Source organism: Podarcis vaucheri, assembly GCF_965113315.1.
Source record: "Podarcis vaucheri genome assembly, chromosome: 6".
NCBI classification, from domain to species: Eukaryota; Metazoa; Chordata; class Lepidosauria; order Squamata; family Lacertidae; genus Podarcis; species Podarcis vaucheri.
Window position 1 is genome coordinate 24730739 of NC_138764.1, and position 18914 is coordinate 24749652.

Below are 18914 nucleotides of genomic sequence, written 5' to 3' on the forward strand. Positions count from 1 at the left end.
CGGGAGAAGCGATCTCCCCGCAGCCCCTTGCTTCAAAAGAGGTCCGGGGGCAGCGGGAAGCGAAGCGCTTCTTCCCCGCTGCCCCCGGACGTCTTTTGCAGCAAGGGGCTGCAGGGAGATAGCGATCTCCCCGCAGCCCCTTGCTGCAAAAGAGAAGACCCGCTGTCCCCGGGGCAAGCTTCGTTTAGCGAAGCAAGCCCATAGGGAAATTCGTCTTGCGAGGCAACTCGAAAACGAAAAAACCTTTCGTTTTGCGAGTTTTTCGTCTCGCGAGGCGTTCGTCTTGCGGGGTACCACTGTATACTGTGCTGCATTCAGCTGGCTCTCTGCTGACTGCACTTTTAAAAACCCAGCTGTGCTGCTACAGGAATCACCAGCGGCACAGCCAAAGCAAATGTATCTGCAGTTTAAACTGCTGGGAAGGATGTGCAGAACTAGTCCAATGAAGGGAAACTGTAAAACTGAATACACCCCAGATCTGAAATAAGAGTTGGCTGAACTTTTTCAATCCTCCAACTGCCCAAAACTTGGGTCCCCAGCTGTTGTTGGACTACAACTCCCATCGTCCCTAGCTATCAGGACCTGTGGGAACAACAGATGAGGACCCAAGTTTGAGAAACACTGTGGGGCAAGGTTTCCCAAACTTGGGTCTCCAGCTGTTTTTGCACTACAACTCCCATGATCCCCAATTGCTCATCCTGCTTAGCTAGGGATGGTGGGAATTGTAGTCCAAAAACAGCTGGAGACCCAAGTTTGGGAAACCTTGCTGTAAGGTGCAATCTGCCTCTGAAGCCAGGAAACTGGGGAGACAGAACCCACTGCTGCGGAGATGGGGCATTTGGGGATACAGTGGTACCTCGGGTTAAGTACTTAATTCGTTCCGGAGGTCCGTTCTTAACCTGAAACTGTTCTTAACCTGAAGCACCACTTTAGCTAATGGGGTTTCTGCTGCTGCCACACTGCTGGAGCACGATTTCTGTTCTCACCCTGAAGCAAAGTTCTTAACCCGAGGTACTATTTCTGGGTTAGTGGAGTCTGTAACCTGAAGCGTATGTAACCTGAAGCATATGTAAGCAGAGGTACCACTGTATTTCTAGCGGGGGGGGGGAAGCATCCTTTGCAAAGTGCACACATTCAAAGAGGGACAATCACGTGTGTATTGACTGGGGTAGGGGTGTTGGTTAAGGAGAAGCAAGCTGCCTGCTCTCAATGTCATGATCCAGGGATGCCAACTTGAATAAAATAATGGGGGGGGGGAGCCCTTCCCAGCATAATCGATCATATGACGTGGTTCATGCACACCACTGGAATGGCAACTTTTTTTGGGGGAATACGCTATTGGGGTGGCTCTAGACCCTCCCCCTCGGCCCCTAAGAGTCGGTTCCTAGGTCATGAACCGAACCAGTCTATCAGGAGTCGGGAGTCCTTACTGAGGCAGGATGACGCGTGAAGCCCATAACGTGTGTATGCGTGTGCCTGCGACAGAGAAAAGAAACGTCGTGGAGCCGTTTTCCCGCGCTATTTCCCTTCCTTCCTCGCGCCCCCAACTTTTTTGTAAGGCGAAGTCGCGGTTACCTTTTTGCCTCCTTTTTCTGGCGGCGGCCAGGACGGGCTCTCCGCGCGTGTGTAGTAATAACCGCGCGCGCGGGGAGCCGGCGACGGCCAGCTAGTCAGCCAGCCTGCCGGGCGACGGGCCGGCCGGCGGCTGGGAAGGAGGCAGGGCCGGTAGGCGGTGCGCCCGGCCCCGCCTTCTTGTCCTCGGGGATGCCGGGATGTTTACAGCCTTGACAGCGGCGGCACCAGGAGACGGAAGAGCGAGAGAGCGAGCGAGCGAGCGAGGAGGAGGAGGAGGAGGGGAAAAAAAAAAAGAGGGAGGCTGAGGGCTGCGCTCCTTCTCCACACAAAACCCTCCCCTCCCACGTATTGCCGCGTCCCCGCCTGAGGGAGATTTAAAAAATAACTGAAACCGACGCCTGCCCAGCCTTCTGAGGTAACCGAAAGTACCGAGTTGAGGGGGGGGGTGACGGAGGGGCGCGCGCGCGCGCGCTTGGTGGGTGGAGGAGCCTGCTGCTACTGCTGAGGGAGAAATGACGCCGCGCGAGGAAACGGCTGAGGAGAAGTTGGCAGGCCCCGCTCGGTAAACGGCCCCCCCTCTCTCAAAAAGAACCCCGTCAACCCTCTTTTCTTTTTCTTTTTTTGGCCTCGGCGCCCGCGCGCTCGCCCCGCCACAGAGATACTTCGCCCGGGACCTGCTCGTGAGCGCGGCCCTCCCACCGGGCCGTCTCCATTGGCTGCTTCGCACGGCGTCCCCGCCTCTCATTGGTCGCCGTCAGTGCCGTTTCCTTCCCTCCCTCCCCCCCCCCACCGCTTCACGCGCTGGTTGTAAGTAAGACGAGGGTGCGTTGGTGTAGAGATGTGGGGGGGGGAGGAGGAAGCGACTGCGCCTGCGCGCTTTGGAGAAAAGAGTTCTCTGGAAAAGAGAAGGCGGTCTTCTTCTGAGCTGGCTTCTGTCCCAATGCCCTTCCTTCATAGGGGCTCCCCTCCTTTTTTTTAGGGGGGGGGAGTTGTCAGTTGTCAACCATAGTCACCTCCGCACCTCCCCCCACCCCGCTACGTCTTTGGCCCTTGCATAAGTAAATAGGCGCGTATTGAAACCTTGGTAGAAGGCCATCTGCACTGAAGTTGCATAAGAACTCGCGCCAAAACTATTTTTGCCGGTGGGGGGTTCCGTCTGTTTGCACTATAGTGGCAGGCTGGGGGTTGCTAGCAGCGCCAAGGGATTGGTGGGACCAGTGGCGTAGCGTGGGGGGTGCAGGGGGGGCCGGCCGCACCGGGCGCAACATCTGGGGGTTAGGGTTAGGGGGTGCAAATCCATGGGTTAGGGGGCGCAAATTACTTGCCTTGCTCCGGGTGCTGACAACCCACGCTACGCCACTGGGTGGGACAACAGCACACTTCCAAGTGTGGCATGTGGAGGCGCCCCCACAATGAAGCACCGAGCGAGGTTCAAGACCCATGCTTTCTTCCTCAGGCAACCTAAGGACTTCTGATGCTGGTGGTGATGCTTGTAGTCCAGAAGGCAGGGTTGGGGTGAGGGCCCCGTAGCGTGGTTCGCAAAAGACAACAGCAGTCCTTTCCATGCTGTCATATCTTTTTCTTTTGTGAGAATTCATATTTATTTATTTTTTGCGTGACTCAAAAGTGCATCGGCATGTTGTTTAGTCGTTTAGTCGTGTCCGACTCTTTGTGACCCCATGGACCAGAGAATGCCAGGCACTTCTGTCTTCCACTGCCTCCCGTAGTTTGGTCAAACTCATGCTGGTAGCTTCGAGATCACTGTCCAACCATCTCGTCCTCTGTCGTCCCCTTCTCCTTGTGCCCTCCATCTTTCCCAACATCAGGATCTTTTCCCGGGACCCTTCTCTTCTCATGAGGTGGCCAAAGTATTGGAGCCCCAGCTTCAGGATCTGTCCTTCCAGTGAGCACTCAGGGCTGATTTCATTAAGAATGGAGAGGTTTGATGTAGTCCATGGGACTCTCAAGAGTCTCCTCCAGCACCATAATTCAAAAGCATCAATTCTTCGGCGATCAGCCTTTTTATGGTCCTGCTCTCACTTCCATACATCACTACTGGGAAAACCACGGCTTTAACTATACGGACCTTTGTTGGCAAGGCGATGGCTCTGCTTTTTAAGATGCATAAGGAAGCAATTTCTCCCCTCTGCCTCCCAGGTAGCCCTGTAATCCAAATTGGGGTGCGCTGACGTACGGGCTTGTACTTCATTATACACTGGATGTACACTGGGATAGCTCAGCTGGTAGAGCATGGGATTCTTAATCTCAGGATTGTGGGTTCGAGCCCCACGTGCAAAGCATTCTTGCGTTGAGGGGGGTTGGACTAGATGACCCTTGTGGTCCCTTCCAATTCTACAGTTCTTTGATTATAATATCTCCACCCTTCCCTTCAGTTTCCCAGCTGGGCTTGAGGGTATAAGTATTGGTGCTGGCATTGTGCCATTGCTAAATGTCTGTGGTAGTATTTAAAACCCTTTTAATCATAGAATCAGAGAGTTGGAATAGACCACAAGGGCCATCGAGTCCAACCCCCTGCCAGCAGGAAACACCATCAGAGCACTCCTGACATATGGTTGTCAAGCCTCTGCTTAAAGACCTCCAAAGTAGGAGACTCCACCACACTCCTTGGCAGCAAATTCCACTGTCGAACAGCTCTTACTGTCAGGAAGTTCTTCCTAATGTTTAGGTGGAGTCTTCTTTCTTGTAGTTTGGATCCATTGCTCTGTGTCCGCTTCTCTGGAGCAGCAGAAAACAACCTTTCTCCCTCCTCTATGTGACATCCTTTTATATATTTGAACATGGCTATCATATCACCCCTTAACCTCCTCTTCTCCAGGCTAAACATGCCCAGCTCCCTTAGCCGTTCCTCATAAGGCATCGTTTCCAGGCCTTTGACCATTTTGGTTGCCCTCCTCTGGACACGTTCCAGTTTGTCAGTGTCCTTCTTGAATTGTGGTGCCCAGAACTGGACACAGTACTCCAGGTGAGGTCTGACCAGAGCAGAATACAGTGGCACTATTACTTCCCTTGATCTAGATGCTATACTCCTATTGATGCAGCTCAGAATTGCATTGGCTTTTTTAGCTGCCGCATCACACTGTTGGCTCATGTCAAGTTTGTGGTCAACCAAGACTCCTAGATCCTTTTCACATGTACTGCTCTGTATAAGTATTGGTGCTGGCATTGTGCCTTTGCTAATGTAAACCTCCAGCAATGTTACGCTGGTTAGCAGTTACACTGTAGCAAGAGACTTTACTGATCTTACAGTTTAGCCCTAACTGCCTGTTCTGAAGTAAGCCCAGTTGAATTCAGTGGGGTTATAATTCCAGTTAAGTGAGGTTAGGATTACAACATTCAGTAAGCTTAGACTATGTTGTAAAGTACAGCCTTAAATATACCCATCCTGTGTTGTTTGTGCACGTATAAAGCAGTGAATTACTTATCTGGAGGAAAATCATACTTCTCATCTTCCTGTTTGCAAGTTATTGCTATGTTTCAGTTACTGATAAAGAACTGAATTTGCCCTATTACTGGATGCATAGCTTCCAACTCTATATCTCGTTGCACAAAACACCAGTTTTCTTGTTTTGGCATCAGTTGAATAACTTTGCCATTTATAAACAAGGTATTGACGTTCTGAAATGTCGAGGAGCCAGAGCTGCATAAGATGTTGAAAATTATACAGACCTGTGGTATTTAAATACAGATGTGTCTATTTCCCCAATACCAAAGCAAACAAAGAAGTAATTCCAAGTGTTTTCTACAGTCTTTTGTGGCGGTAGCTTTCTGCCAGTATAAGGCAAAAGCCCTCTGAGATGCGTGCTTATAAAGTAGATTGCCTGTTGCTTAGTACGGAAGGGTGAGTCATCTCAGAGATGCTTCCATGGAAGTCAAGTACACACGATGAAGTTCTTTCATGACCTTGGTACCTCGGTTCAAGATCTCATGGAAATGACTTGTTAATTGTGTTTACTCTAGTTTATTTAGAGTAGCTTTTTCATCATGTACATTGTAACTCACCAAAGCTGTAAACAGTCCATCAATCACGTTTTCAGTCTCAGGTGGCTTGTTGAACTGCTGGTGGTTACAGACAGCGAATTGGCTGCAGTCAATTTTAGCGCATAACAAACATGATGTAAATTAATGGAAAGTTGAAGACAGGAAATTGCGACACTATAAGTGGTTGTGTAGGCAGACCCTTAAATTCATTTTAAGCAAGCATCTTTGCTTCTTTAAGCAAGATCATCTTTGGTGGCTGAACACTCTTGACTGTGCAGGATACTAAAGGGCCTGGACTCCGCAGCATTTTAAGAAAGATGGTTGTCTGTTAACTTCACTAACAGTTGAGGTACAAGGTGAGATTTCTTACACCTCTTTCCTCACCATTCCCTTTCTTTCCATTCCCTTACTACCACTTTTAAAGGTAGTGTATTTAAAAACAATTGGCTCTTACTTTCTTCATTTTTTTGGATTCTGTTCCTGGTGAATAGATGTTCCAGTGACAGCACATCTCTCATTTTCTGGTGAGAGATGAGCCTTCCAGAAGTTCCCATTTAGCTGAAGAAGGCAGAGAGGAAAACCAGAAATATCAACAATGTGTTATGATGTAAGTGTGGGAACTCAGGAATAAAAAAAACAAAAACTAAGGATTTATAACTGGTACTGAAAAAACTTACAGCTTGAAGCTATGCTACTACTAAGCTCAGCGAGGCTTGAGTAAATTGCATAGGATTGTAATCTTGCACTCAGTGGGGTTTTTATGTAAGCATACACAGAGTTGAATTGTTCACTAGGTAAATACTGAAAAGTAATTAATAGTTTATTTAATTTACTACAAATTGTGTTCAACTATGTTTTATTTACCAGGACGTGGGTGGTGCGGGTGGTTAAACCACAGAGCCTAGGACTTGCTGATCAGAAGGTTGGCAGTTTGAATCCCCACGACGGGGTGAGCTCCCGTTGCTCGACCCCTGCTCCTGCCAGCCTAGCAGTTCAAAAGCACGTCAAAGTGCAAGTAGATAAATAGGTACCGCTTCAGCGGGAAGGTAAACGACGTTTCTGTGCGCTACTCTGGTTCGCCAGAAGTGGCTTAATCATGCTGGCCACATGACCCGGAAGCTGTACGCCGGCTCCCTTGGCCAGTAAAGTGAGATGAGCCCCGCAACCCCAGAGTCGGTCATGAGGTCCTTTTACCCTTTACTTTATGTTTTATTTAAGGTGGACCCATTGAAATTAATAGATCAAACTTATGCATGTTCATTAATTTCAGTGGGTCTATTCTGAGTATAACTTGGCTGGCTACCACCCAAAGATATTTAGGATCATTGTACAACAATATTAGAGGCCTGTGTTCCAGCAGAGATGTTATAACAAAACATGCAGAGTTAGCCATGCCTAAGGCTGCAATCCTGTGCATACTTACCTAGGGGCAAGTCTCATTGAATACAGTGGAGCTTAGTTCTCAGTAGACATGATTAGGATTGTCACTCTTTTAAATCAAGAGGTTTTGGCACACCTAATTCTGCATTGGGTTACAGCCTTAATTGTACCAGGGATACAGATTGTGCCATATTGGATGCAATCATGTGTGCATTCTTATAGATGTTATCTTCAATTATAGCTTGGTTTATTTGAATTTACAACCAAAAAGGGGAAAACCTTTCAAAGTAACAGAATAATGGAACACTAAAAATTGCCGTGTAGTCCTAAGGGTTTCTCCAATATCCTTAAAATGTTAAATTCCTTATAATGATTTATGTGTTGCCAGCTTTCTTTGTGTGACAATAGTGCTGTTTTTCATCCAATTATAAAATTCTTATACCACAGACTTTTTTTGACATGATAAATATATTTCATTGTGTCTCTCTTTCAAAGAAACAAAGGAAAATATTGAAGCCCAAGTCCATTAATCATCTTTAATCAACCCATCATTTATTGCCTTTTCAGAAATGAAAAGTATTTTCCTCACTATGATGATAATACTATGTTGAGTCTCTAGTTGTCTTAGTGTGAATAGTGGAACATCGACTATGAATGCGACACTTACTTCATTTATTTGGTACTAATGGGAATTAGGTTTCCAGTGAACAAGTGTATTTGATAATTTTCAGGATGCCTTAAGGTCTTTGAAATTTTGGAACTCTTAGAATTGGTAGCCTTTTGTTTATAGTCGTAACATTATCACAGTGCCTATATTAATAGTATCTTACCAGTGCTCCAAGACACTTTAGATTGATTGCCATTTAGATGCTGAAGATTTAAATTATTTTCCCCAGTCTTCCAAGGCTCCCTCCCACCCCCAGGTTTCTTGTATGTTCCAGTTGGATGCTCCAGAAAGTTTTGATGCATGGCAGGAGTACTGTTCAGTGTTCTTTTAGTTCAGCTAATGAGTTTCCTACCTACTGCTACTTGTGTTGTTTCTTTTCCACCCCAAGGTCATTTATTCCCCATAATATCTGTACTGTTGGTGAGGAAATGAATAGGTTTTCTTTGCATTAAACTTTCTATTACATTATAACCCTCAGTAACTAAAGCAGACTGAAAGTTTTATTTCCTGTAGAAGTTAGAAAATAAACAATAGCTGAAGGACCCTAATGTTTACTGTTTGTATTAGCACATAAGATGTTGGGGAACAAATAGATTTAAATAGGCTGGGCAACTTGTGACCCTGCCCTCAGACCTGAACACGGCACACTACTCGTGCATTGCGGACTGCCAGATGCCTGCCAGCCCCCTATTTTGTAGTCTCAGACAGACAGCAAAAATGGGTTTATCAAGCCCCCGGTGGGGCACCACATATGGCAGGTGGGTAGCATTTAGCTTTGTTGCCACATTGTTTGTGCCTGAATGAAAAAGTCTCTAGGGCTGCAGAGTTTGAAATACACTCAAATATAAAATACTGCTGTGTACTCATTTGAAACGGTTGACTGCTAAATCAACAGTAAGTTAGATTTTAGAAGACTGGAAGGTATCTGACATAGTCCTAACCATAAAATGCAACAGTTCTAGAGGTGGAATAAATAGACTTCACTAATGTAATGCAGTTTTGGCATTTCTGTCCCTGTTTTAACTACAGTGGTGCCTTGTAAGACGAAATTAATTCGTTCCGCGAGTTTTGTCGTCTTGCGATTTTTTTCGTCTTGCGAAGCACGGTGTCGGGAAAGTTTTGGAAAAGCTTCAAAAATCACCAAAGTCTTTAAAAACCTCAAAAAAGGCTACCACACCGCGTTCTATGAGTTGCTCCTCGAAGTCAAGTCGCAACTGTATTGACGGTGTTAAGAAAAAGGAAACAAACTTGCAAGACGTTTCTGCCTTGCAAAGCAAGCCCATAGGGAAAATCGTCTTGTGAAGCAGCTCAAAAAACAAAAAACCCTTTCGTCTAGCGAGTTTTTTTGTCTTGCAAGGCATTCGTCTTGCGACGTACCACTGTACAGATATTATCCCACCCACCTCTGCTGTCTTCCTTTTTTTTTTTAGCAACTGGGAAATAAGAGTTCAGTACCTTGCAGCAGTCCTTTTGGATTACTTTTTTACTTGAAGCCAATATGTTTTAGGGTAGAGACTAATTTTTTGCTAAGTATTCCTGTAATGCTGAATTTACAAGCACACTTTCACCATAGGAAGGTTACTTGACAGAGACAAGTTTCTCAGAGACTGAAACTTGAAGGTATGACTATGAACTAGTTGTGTAATTTCTGTTTCTATAGGCATATATACTATTGATTAAAACCCCTTTAGCTTAAGCCAGGAGATAAGGGGCTTCCAAATTCACTTGTGCAACAAAAGGCATGGAAATTGTGTTAAGCTGCCTGTCTTAACTTCTATGTTTCATAATCAGTAAAGACATTCTACAGTCTTGTGTTTGTTGACAACTTGGCTTTTATACACCGAAACTTTCCATTTGTCCCCCCCCCCCGTCCCAGACCTCTTTCTCTGTAGATTGGGGCCAACTAAGAAGTTGAATTCAATGCTGTGTTGCTAATGTATAAAAAGGCACATGCCCTTAAATTAAACATTTAAGTCTGACAGTTTAAGAACTAAGATGGACCCTCTACAGTGTGCTTTCATTTGGATTATAGAGAACAGCATATATCACAAGACTAGGGGTAGACAGGCAGTGGGGCAGCTCTTCACCTCATATACTTCTTTAAGCTATATTAACAGTGTGGTTTAACAAAAGTAAAACAAGTAAAATGGGTTGGGTCCAACGTTAGTTATCCTTAAAGAAGACTCACTGAATTCAATGGGCATGGCTAACTTAAGTCTATAAATTTCAGTGCATCTACTGTACCCAACTAAGTTCTGCTTGGTATAAATACAAAAATAACAATAAGCCAAATGCTGCAAAATCCTAGAAGTAGATTATAACTGCAGGAATAAAACTGTATCCAAAAAGCTTGGCAAAACTGTAGGTATCAGATGAACATCTTTGGAGAGGGTGTTCCACAATTGTGACTCTGGTAGCCATCGGCCTCATCTCGGATGGTGGTGGCACTTGCAGAAGACCATCCAGTTAATAAATGGGTCATAATATATGAATAGGAGCATAGGGAGAGAGGCAAGCCTTCGTATTCTTGCAAGTCTTCAATTGAATATTTATTTTAACATTTGTCCTAGGGCTCAGGTCAAACTAACAGATCTGCTGAGCCATGTATTGCTCTCTTGTTCCCTTCCTTAAATACTGTATAGGATTGTAGATTTGTTATTTGTAAGTCATCAGCATCTCCCCTTGCACATAATTTATTTATCTATAATTTTTGTTAATGGACCTCCTGTTTCATATGCTAGCTGCTTTAATATCCTGAGATGTAGATTTGAAAACCTTCCAGGTTTCCAAAATCAAGCTGAGCTTGAGAACAGGCCCCCCTGAATACAGTGGGGTTTTCCTCTGAGTAAACACCCACTGATTTGGGCTTGTAAGATTCCCCCCCCCCAATAAATAAATTACGGTATGTTTTGCTTCAGACAGTCTTTTGAAGTATCAGTGCTCATCATTACCTTTCTCCAAAAGGTCCATGGCTCTTTTTAACCTGGGGGTGCCTTTAGTCATAATATTTAGCATTTATATAATGTGATAAGACTGTTCAAAGCACTACATTTACAATTTCTTGTTGTAATTCTTCCAACAGCTTTGTAAGTTAAGACAGTATTGATATTCCCATATTGAAAATGAGAGATTGAGGCTGCATGTGTGTGTAGCTTGTCTAAAGCTACCGTGGAAACTCATGGCAGAGATAAGATTCAAAGTGGGGTTTTCTTGATTCATAGCATAGTCTCTTAGCTACTACTGTACACCAGCACTTAGCAATCTAGATAATTAAACAAGGAGGAGTAAGTAGCTGCTGCTGGGGAGGGATGGTTGTGATTCAGGATTGAGACTATGTGCAAGGAAGCTGGTAAAAATCATCTTGATGAACTCCCTCCTGCAATTATTGTTTGCCTTAAGAGGGAAACTTCCATTGGCACTAACAGTGAGTAAAAAACGTAGGTTGAGTCCCCTAAGTTCACTCTGTAACAGTGAAAGTGCTTGGAAAAGTTTTAAAAAATTGTTGAGATGGTGTTTACATTAATTCATTTTTTCCAGTCTTGCCACTAATGTAAAATGCAACTGTGTTCTGCACAAGGAAGTCTTGACCCACAATGATGTAAGAGTAAATAAATGATTGTTTTGAGTTATGGCTTAGAAACTAAATCGAAATCTGCAATAAACCACCTCACTTTTGGAGCCTTAAATTTAGCTTAGCCAAAGGTGTTTTTTAAAATAAATTACGTTGACATCAATTTTTTTTTAGAGTGTTACAATAATCTAATTAAAAGAAGTATCACATTGTGGTTGCATGAAAGAGCAGATCCTGCTATATGTCAGCTTCACATATTACTAATATCCTAAATTCCTGGTTAGCCATTAATTTCTTTTGTCTGAAGCCATATATTGAATTGTACAAAATCTGAAAGACTGGCGACATTGAAGTTGTTCAAGGCTGTCTAACAGAATAATGTAGGTGTTCAAATCACAGTTATCTAAATTATAAGCTAAAGACTTTAGTGTGTGTGTTTTTTTTAAAAAAAGCCAAGATAACTTTGCTTGTGCCCATGCATTCTATGTTCACAAGGACATATTCTTCAAGATACTTAAATGGATGTGGGGGAAACGCTGTTTAACATGCTCGCAATATTCTTATTTCTTCTATCACATCACATGTTCTGAGGTTTGGGTCTGGCAGTGAAAACTGACCCAATTAAATCCTATAAACCACATGTTCAAAGGTATTCTTTTTAAAAACTTATTAGTTCATAAGTTCTGGGACATGAATACTGGTGCTGAAAACGCTAGGTTCCCACTATAACTGAGTGTTTAAATTCGTTTACTACCCTACACTCCTGCAGCTTTGTACTAAAATTAATTAATAAAGCTGATGCAAAGCAATCATAGATCTTGTTCACACTATACAGTAAGCTAAACTACAGCTTAGTCAGTGAGATTGTGTGGGCTTTTAGTTCTTCTCTGGTCTTTTTACTGCATTGCACTAAGCCATAGTTCCTTCTTGGTTATGGCTTGTAGTTAGTACTGAGAGAGGTTAACCAGGGGTCCTGGTTTAGACTGAACAACATGCTAAGCCAAACCTTGGCTTAATTTAGCATGGCATGGCAGTAAATAGGATTGAGGAGTAGAAAAGTGGCTACAAACTCTTCTCTGGGAGCCTGCACATTTGTGTGGTCTCACTAAACCATAGTTTGGCTTACTGTGTTGTGTGAACTGACTTATAGAATTTTATGTTAGCGCAATATTGGAGGAGGAAACTGATGGCCAGTAAGATGTTCAGTCTAATCTCCTGTCAGTAGGGAACAGAGAGAAGGAATTAATCACTTGGGTGCTGGAAGAATAGGATCACATAGTTCTAAAAGGCACAAGTGAGTCAAGGCACATAATGCAGAACATTTCAAACCTTTTATTATTATTTATTGTAACCTGTTAATTGTTTTTATAAAAGTAAATTAAAGTGACTTATAGTAAATAAATACACACACACATTAAAATAAGCATAAAACAATACAAAGAAAAATCCAAAAGGCAACCCTATTTGTAAAAGACAAAATTCAGACAGCTCATGCACTGAATGAGACCACAGGTAATTAAAAGCCAAAGGCCTGCAAAAAAGGAACAATATGTAGTGATGGTGCCAGGTAAGCCTCCCTGGGATGACCATCCCACAAGTGAAGAGCCACCACTGAAAAAACTGTTCTTGGGTTGCTACTTTCCAGATCTCCTGTAGAGGAGGTGCATTGAGAAGTGCCTCAGATGACAATTGCAGGGTCTGGGTCAATTCATGTGGTGAGCGGCAGCCCTTGAGGTATTGGGGTCCTGAGCCACCTAAGGCTTTATAGGTATAAAGCAATGCTTTGAATTGGGCCTGAAAACTATTAGCCAATGCAGTTGGAACATGTGCTACAGATTTTCTTGTTGATTTTGAAAACTGAGGACATACATTAAAATTGGTAAATGAAACTACAGTGGTACCTCGGGTTTCGTACTTAATTCGTTCCGGAGGTCCGTTCTTAACCTGAAACTGTTCTTAGCCTGAAGCACCACTTTAGCTAATGGGGCCTCCTGCTGCTGCTGTGCCACCGGAGCACGATTTCTGTTCTCATCCTGAAGCAAAGTTCTTAACCCGAAGCACTATTTCTGGGTTAGCGGAGTCTGTAACCTGAAGCATATGTAACCTGAGGTACCACTGTAGTGTAGAGTGGCACTAAATACTATACTCTTCCATGTATAAGATGAGGCGTGCGCCCCCCAATTTTTAAAGTTTGAAAACGTGGGTTGTCTTATACATGGAATATAGCAATTAAATATATAAATACATATGGTACTTGCCACTATACATGCTCTGACAGTTGCAGCTCCTCACAGTGGCGAGCTGTGGGGTCTCCGTAGTCTGCTTGCCTCCTCCCACTCAGCCCGCCCTCCAGCTGGGAGGGAGGCTGAAGGCGGTCCATTTGTGCTGCGCGGAGTCCACGCGATCGGCGCTGCCGCTCCAGTTGGCTGTGGTGATCAAAGTAATATCACCCCTCTGCGCCTTTCCCGTCATAGAAACCTTGCGCCTTTCACCCCTCCTGAGTAATGGCAACTCCCCCCAAAAAACTCAACAACTCTGGGGCTCCCCCCCAAAAAAGCTCAAAAATTGTCTGGCTCTGCCTGCAAGGGAACAGCTGATAGGCGGCTTGTTTGAGGCGCGTGGCTGTCAGTGTTGGTCCGGCGCGTCAACAATTCAGGTCAATCTCCCCCCATTTCTTAATTTGGAGTCCCCAAAAATTGGCATCCAATACACGGAAAAATACGATAACTACAGATGAGCAGATCTGTTCCATAGCCAAATGACCTTTATGAATTGATTATTTAATTTCTATACCGCTTAACATATTAAAACCTAGCTAGTTGAGCGGGGTATAAATAATAAAATAATAATAATAATTATTAAAAATATAAGCTGTGTATAGAAATCTGAAGTAACAGCAGACAATTTAAACAAAATGTTACAAAAATACAGTTACATGTAACAGTGTTTCATTAATACAAATTTAAACACACACACATATATATCCTACTTTTCTCCATTTTTAGTTTTTTTAAAAAATTAAAGTTAAAACCCACACATATAACATGGAGTTGGCTTTCTCTGCTTCTCTTCAAAGTAATAGGAAGCTTGGAAGAACCCTACGAGATGCCCTTTTGGTTCACTACAACATTTCAATCTCACAGTGACTAGCCAGGACACTGAGTGCAATAGTATTGTTACTCATGGTCCCCAACAACTTGTATCCAGAGGCATATTGCTCCAATACTATATAGCCATTGATAGCTCTGTGAATAACTCCATGAATTTCTCCTTGCATGTGAGAGAGGGAGAATGGACGTTAATCAGAAGCAGAAAAGTCATATGTTTTGAGGGAGGAGCCATTAATACCGAAAAGTGTTTCTACTTGATGTTGCCATTAGCAATTAAATGCAATGTTGGGATTGCTTATGAGGTGTGGAGGGGAAGGCAGTGGTCACTGGCCTGAGGCACTAAAGTGAGGAGCTTTTGAGGAAAGGAGGAACGACTTCTGCTTTAGGGAAGGAAGAGGTAACAGCCTCCCTAGGAAAATCCCCAAGCTACATGTGCAGCAAGCCAGCCCCCCTGGCTATTTTGATTAAGTGAAATGGAGCAGCAAGGAAGGAACCCGAGCTCAGAAATAAAACATTCAGGAGGATAAGCCCCTGTTCCTAGCTCCATATTAGAAAATCAGAATGTTTAAGCAATATTTTGTAGCAGAGCTCAACTTGAAAAACATGTTCACAGTGTAAGCTCAGATGTAGGATAAATATAGAGAATCTCTTTGAGAAGTTGACTTGAGATTTCCCCCCTTCTCAAATTCCAAGCGAATATTATTATGGAATAAGCAGACTGCATTCACGATTTGCAGCCTGGCATTCTCCAAATTAAAGCAAGGATCGTAATCTTGCATCTTATGCTACTTTTAAGTACGTACTAGTTGTGGGTATCTGGACTTAATTACATGTACATATTAGCTGTAGGGATCTGGTTTTATAGTGATGTTTGATTGCAGCCCTTGGGTACAAGAGGAGTTGCCCAACTCCACAGTGGGGAACTTGGAAGGAGTGGAAAAACATCCCTTTGTATCACCGTATCAGAAAAGGCAGCCAAATACCTCTGTGCTGAGGGCCACATCGTAAATATATCATGAATCAAAAGGCGGCTGCAGCTAATTTGCATATCTTATTTGCAGATAATTAATGTGATTTGCATAACTGATTTCATGTGCGTGCCAAACTACAATTAGTAGACAACATACATTTTATTTTTCTACACGTAGATGTCCTTGAGCCAGTCCTTGAGATTACCTTGTTATATGGTTTGGAAAATCAGCTGAGTTGAAAAAAGGTAAAAAAATCTTATCCCCTTATGTTACTTGCCTCCAACACTATTTGTAATTCTGTTTTTTAAAAATTATTCCTGCGTTCATGAGGGCTAGAAAACTCAGCCTAGACTCAGCACTCGGTTGCATACCATTGCACTTTCTTTGGTTTTAAGTGGGATTTAAGCTAATGCACATTTATGTTGGTTACAAGTTTTATGCTACTGAATGCGGGGATTTGACTTCGATTAGTTTTAAAGGCTCTAGATTGAATTTTATTATTATTATTTTTTAGGTTTTGGATACAGACTAGAGACACGTATGTTTTGTACTTAGGCAGAAATCCTATCTACACTTACTGTACCTCATTGAGCTCAATACCTTAGCTGAGATCCCTGCATTGCAGGACTAGACGATCCTTGGGTCCCTTCCAACTCTATGATTCTATGATCTCTGCTCTAGTCTATGAGTAGAATATACTGAATTGTACTGAGTGTCTAATGTGCTTAAAAAGTTTGGGAATGGTGGAAGAGTTGGTGTGGAAATAGCTCATAGAAAAATTCCATTTTTAATTTAAAAAAAAATGTGGAGAGGGAAAACCTCAGTGAAATCTAGATACGTGTAGCAGATATTTTACATGCACACAGCTTTAGATCATGGCCTACACCTGGAATCTAATGTAAAATGAAACTTGTGTCAGTGTGCAACCGTGCATGTGCTGTTCAACACTGAGACAAATCATTCTACCTGAGGGGGAAAGGTTGTAGGCATATATCAATGAGAACCACTTGTAGAGCATCATTAACTACTTCAGTTGCTTCCACTGCAGAATCATAGAATTGTAGAGTTGGAAGGAACCACAAGAGTCATCTAGTCCAACCCCTGAAGAGAGAAGCCAGTCTTTAAACCATACTTTTCTCTTCAGCAGTGGAACACTATTGCAGAAAAAATAATAATGAAGCCCTAGCACTGTGAATAATTCTTCACTGTGTATTTGATTTAAATCTCTATGTGACCAAAAATGTGCTTTAACGTATGTTAAATAGCTTGCATATATGTGTGGCATAATATTTTAATATCACTGGTATAATGATAGTTGGCTACTTGGTATTTTGCATCTTCCCCGCCCAGACAAAAAACCCCCCTACAGGCTCTATCCGTTTAGAAAGGAGACCATACTTCCAGAAGTGTGCATTTCATAGCTTTGACACCTCTGAATGACATAAAATCATTGTTTTGTTTGCTTGCTTTTGGCTTGTGAACCGAACAATGTTTATTTCTTGAAATGTACCTGACAGGAAAGGGCAGAACATGAAATGCATGTAGGAGAAATGGTTGAATCTTGAGATTAAATCAAAAAACACTCCCCTTAAAATAAAAGTTTTGAGAACTGAAAATATACTCTCCCTTAATACCAATTACTTCCATTGAAGTGAATGGTGCTACACCACTTGGTATTATTATTACTTGCATTTATAACCTTCCTTTCTTCCAAGCAGCTCAAGACAGCATGTATTGTTCTTCCCCTGTCCTTCTTATCCTCACAACAGCCCTGTGGGGTAGATCAAGGTGAGAGAGACTTCAGTAGGCTTAAGATGACCCAGTCATATCTGGTCCAGCAATTTTGGGGGTGGGGATAATAGTGCCATAGCTCCAATGCTTCTGTATTCCGTGAGGTGCCTATCAGGCCTGACAAGTATTATGCTTATGTGAACGAAATGAAACTTTGTTTTTCTTTTTACAAAAAGGCAGACATTGTTGCCACTGATTTTCTGCTATTGTTTACTCTCATCATCTGTTTCTCTCCACTGGCTGTGGTGATGGGGGCTGTTTTTCTGAGTCCCCTCCCCCCACCCCACAACAACGCCATGGATAGATGAGAAAAATGATGAAGTCGTTGTAGGCCTAATGCTTGAAAATGCAGCTGCCTGGGACGTGGTTTGAAAACTGCTCAGGGGCTCGGCTAGTCTCGATTTGCTGTAATTTCCTTCAATAAATATTTGTTTCCCACTGGCTGTCTACCACAAGTAGAAACAGGATGTTTTAATTTGTGCGACTCAAGGGCTAAGAAAATATTAGGAAGATTGGATATGTGGACTTTATTTCATGTACGCAACTTATTACTGTATTTTGAGATCAGAACAACATTTTCCCCAGGTTACAGTGGCTGGGTTGGATACTTGCTCTGACATCAGATCTGGGGGACCGTCATATCCTGTCCAAGCATTTTTGGTGTCTTGGGCTGCTGACCAGGGTGACACTTATATTTGTACAAAAGGTCAATTGAGAAGCTAAGCTTGTGTCTTGTAGCCTGCAGTGGTACAGGAAGAAACAGATGCACAGTAGGGGCACCTTTCAATTTTTTAAGTACATGAAAGAAAATATAAAAATTATCACTGCAGCTAACGATTTGGTCCAAATAATCATATCCTTCTTCAAAATGCACTGATGGTATTTTTCTGACTAAACAACCTTTCAGTGGAGTTATTAACTTGGTTCTGAACAAGTGGTCATCACCATGGCAATGGACAGTAGGAAGGACAGGACAGATCTCTGCCACTGCTCTTCTTGCTACCAACCTCACAGGGTGGGGAGCTCACTGTGAAGATCTAAACATTGAAGACCTATGGTCTGCTGTGGAAGTGTCAATGAGCATCGATTGGCTAGAGCTTTGAGAGCAGCTCACCTAGCCCTACAACACTTTGCTCCTCTTCTCCAACTCAGGAATGTCCTAATCTGCATGGAATCAACCACAGTGAAATCCAACATCAACAGACAAGGAAACACCCAATCTTGGGAGCTTCAAGCAGAAGCATCCCTCCTCCTTAGCTGGGCAAAACACAACATCCAGTCAATCACAGCTGAGCACATCTTTGGTCTCCTGAACATGCAAGCAGACTGGCTGAGCTACAGGAAATTGGACCAAGTGCATACATCCGTTTTTCAACAGCTGCTGTCAAAGTTTGGCCAATGCCAAGTGGACCTCTTTGCCTCAGACTGGAATCATCAGCTCCAGTCATCAGTGGAGGCATGGATTGCCCTGCTCTCCACATGGCAACCAGGTCTTCTTCTCTCTCCATCATTCTCAGGGTCCTCCAGAAAATCAGAGAAGAGAAAGCAAGAGTTCTCCTCATTACACTTCTTTGCACTCATTCTGGCTTCAGCACCCTTGGTTCCCTAAAAATACTCCACCTGGCGTTCTCCCCTCCGTGACACTTTACAGAACAGAGCTCCTCTTTCAGAGCCTGATTCTTCATCCAGCTCTCAAGTGACTGTTTAGAGTTTGAACAGCAATGCCTAACCAAGCTAGACTTACTTGCAGATGTCGTTGATACGCTTCTACACTCCAGGAGGCCTTCCACCCCCTGCTTATATCAATCCACCTATATACCTTTTTGACTCTTGTGTGTGTCCACAAGCCA

At 43.3% G+C, this 18914-nt stretch overlaps 1 protein-coding gene and 1 long non-coding RNA gene across 8 annotated transcripts in view; one reads left to right on the forward strand and one right to left on the reverse strand.

The window, feature by feature from the left end:
- The window catches only part of LOC309533908, a 54892-nt gene extending 53214 nt beyond the window's left edge, over positions 1 to 1678 (reverse strand). The window contains exon 1 of one of the 2 annotated variants that reach the window (XR_014220506.1): positions 1576 to 1678. This is a non-coding gene — a long non-coding RNA (uncharacterized lncRNA). The remainder of the gene's footprint in view (positions 1 to 1575) is intronic. The other variant, XR_014220507.1, reaches the window with a different exon arrangement.
- Positions 1679 to 1841: 163 nt separating this feature from the next.
- Positions 1842 to 18914, forward strand: part of NEK7 (NIMA related kinase 7) — an 84195-nt gene continuing 67122 nt past the window's right edge. Inside the window, exons 1-2 of one of the 6 annotated variants that reach the window (XM_082225565.1) lie at positions 1850 to 1990; positions 15451 to 15518. The gene's annotated coding sequence lies outside the window, so the exon portion shown is untranslated. Of the gene's footprint in view, positions 1991 to 2026; positions 2138 to 15450; positions 15519 to 18914 lie in introns of those variants that run through there. The other 5 variants (XM_082225566.1, XM_082225569.1, XM_082225564.1 and 2 more) reach the window with 5 other exon arrangements.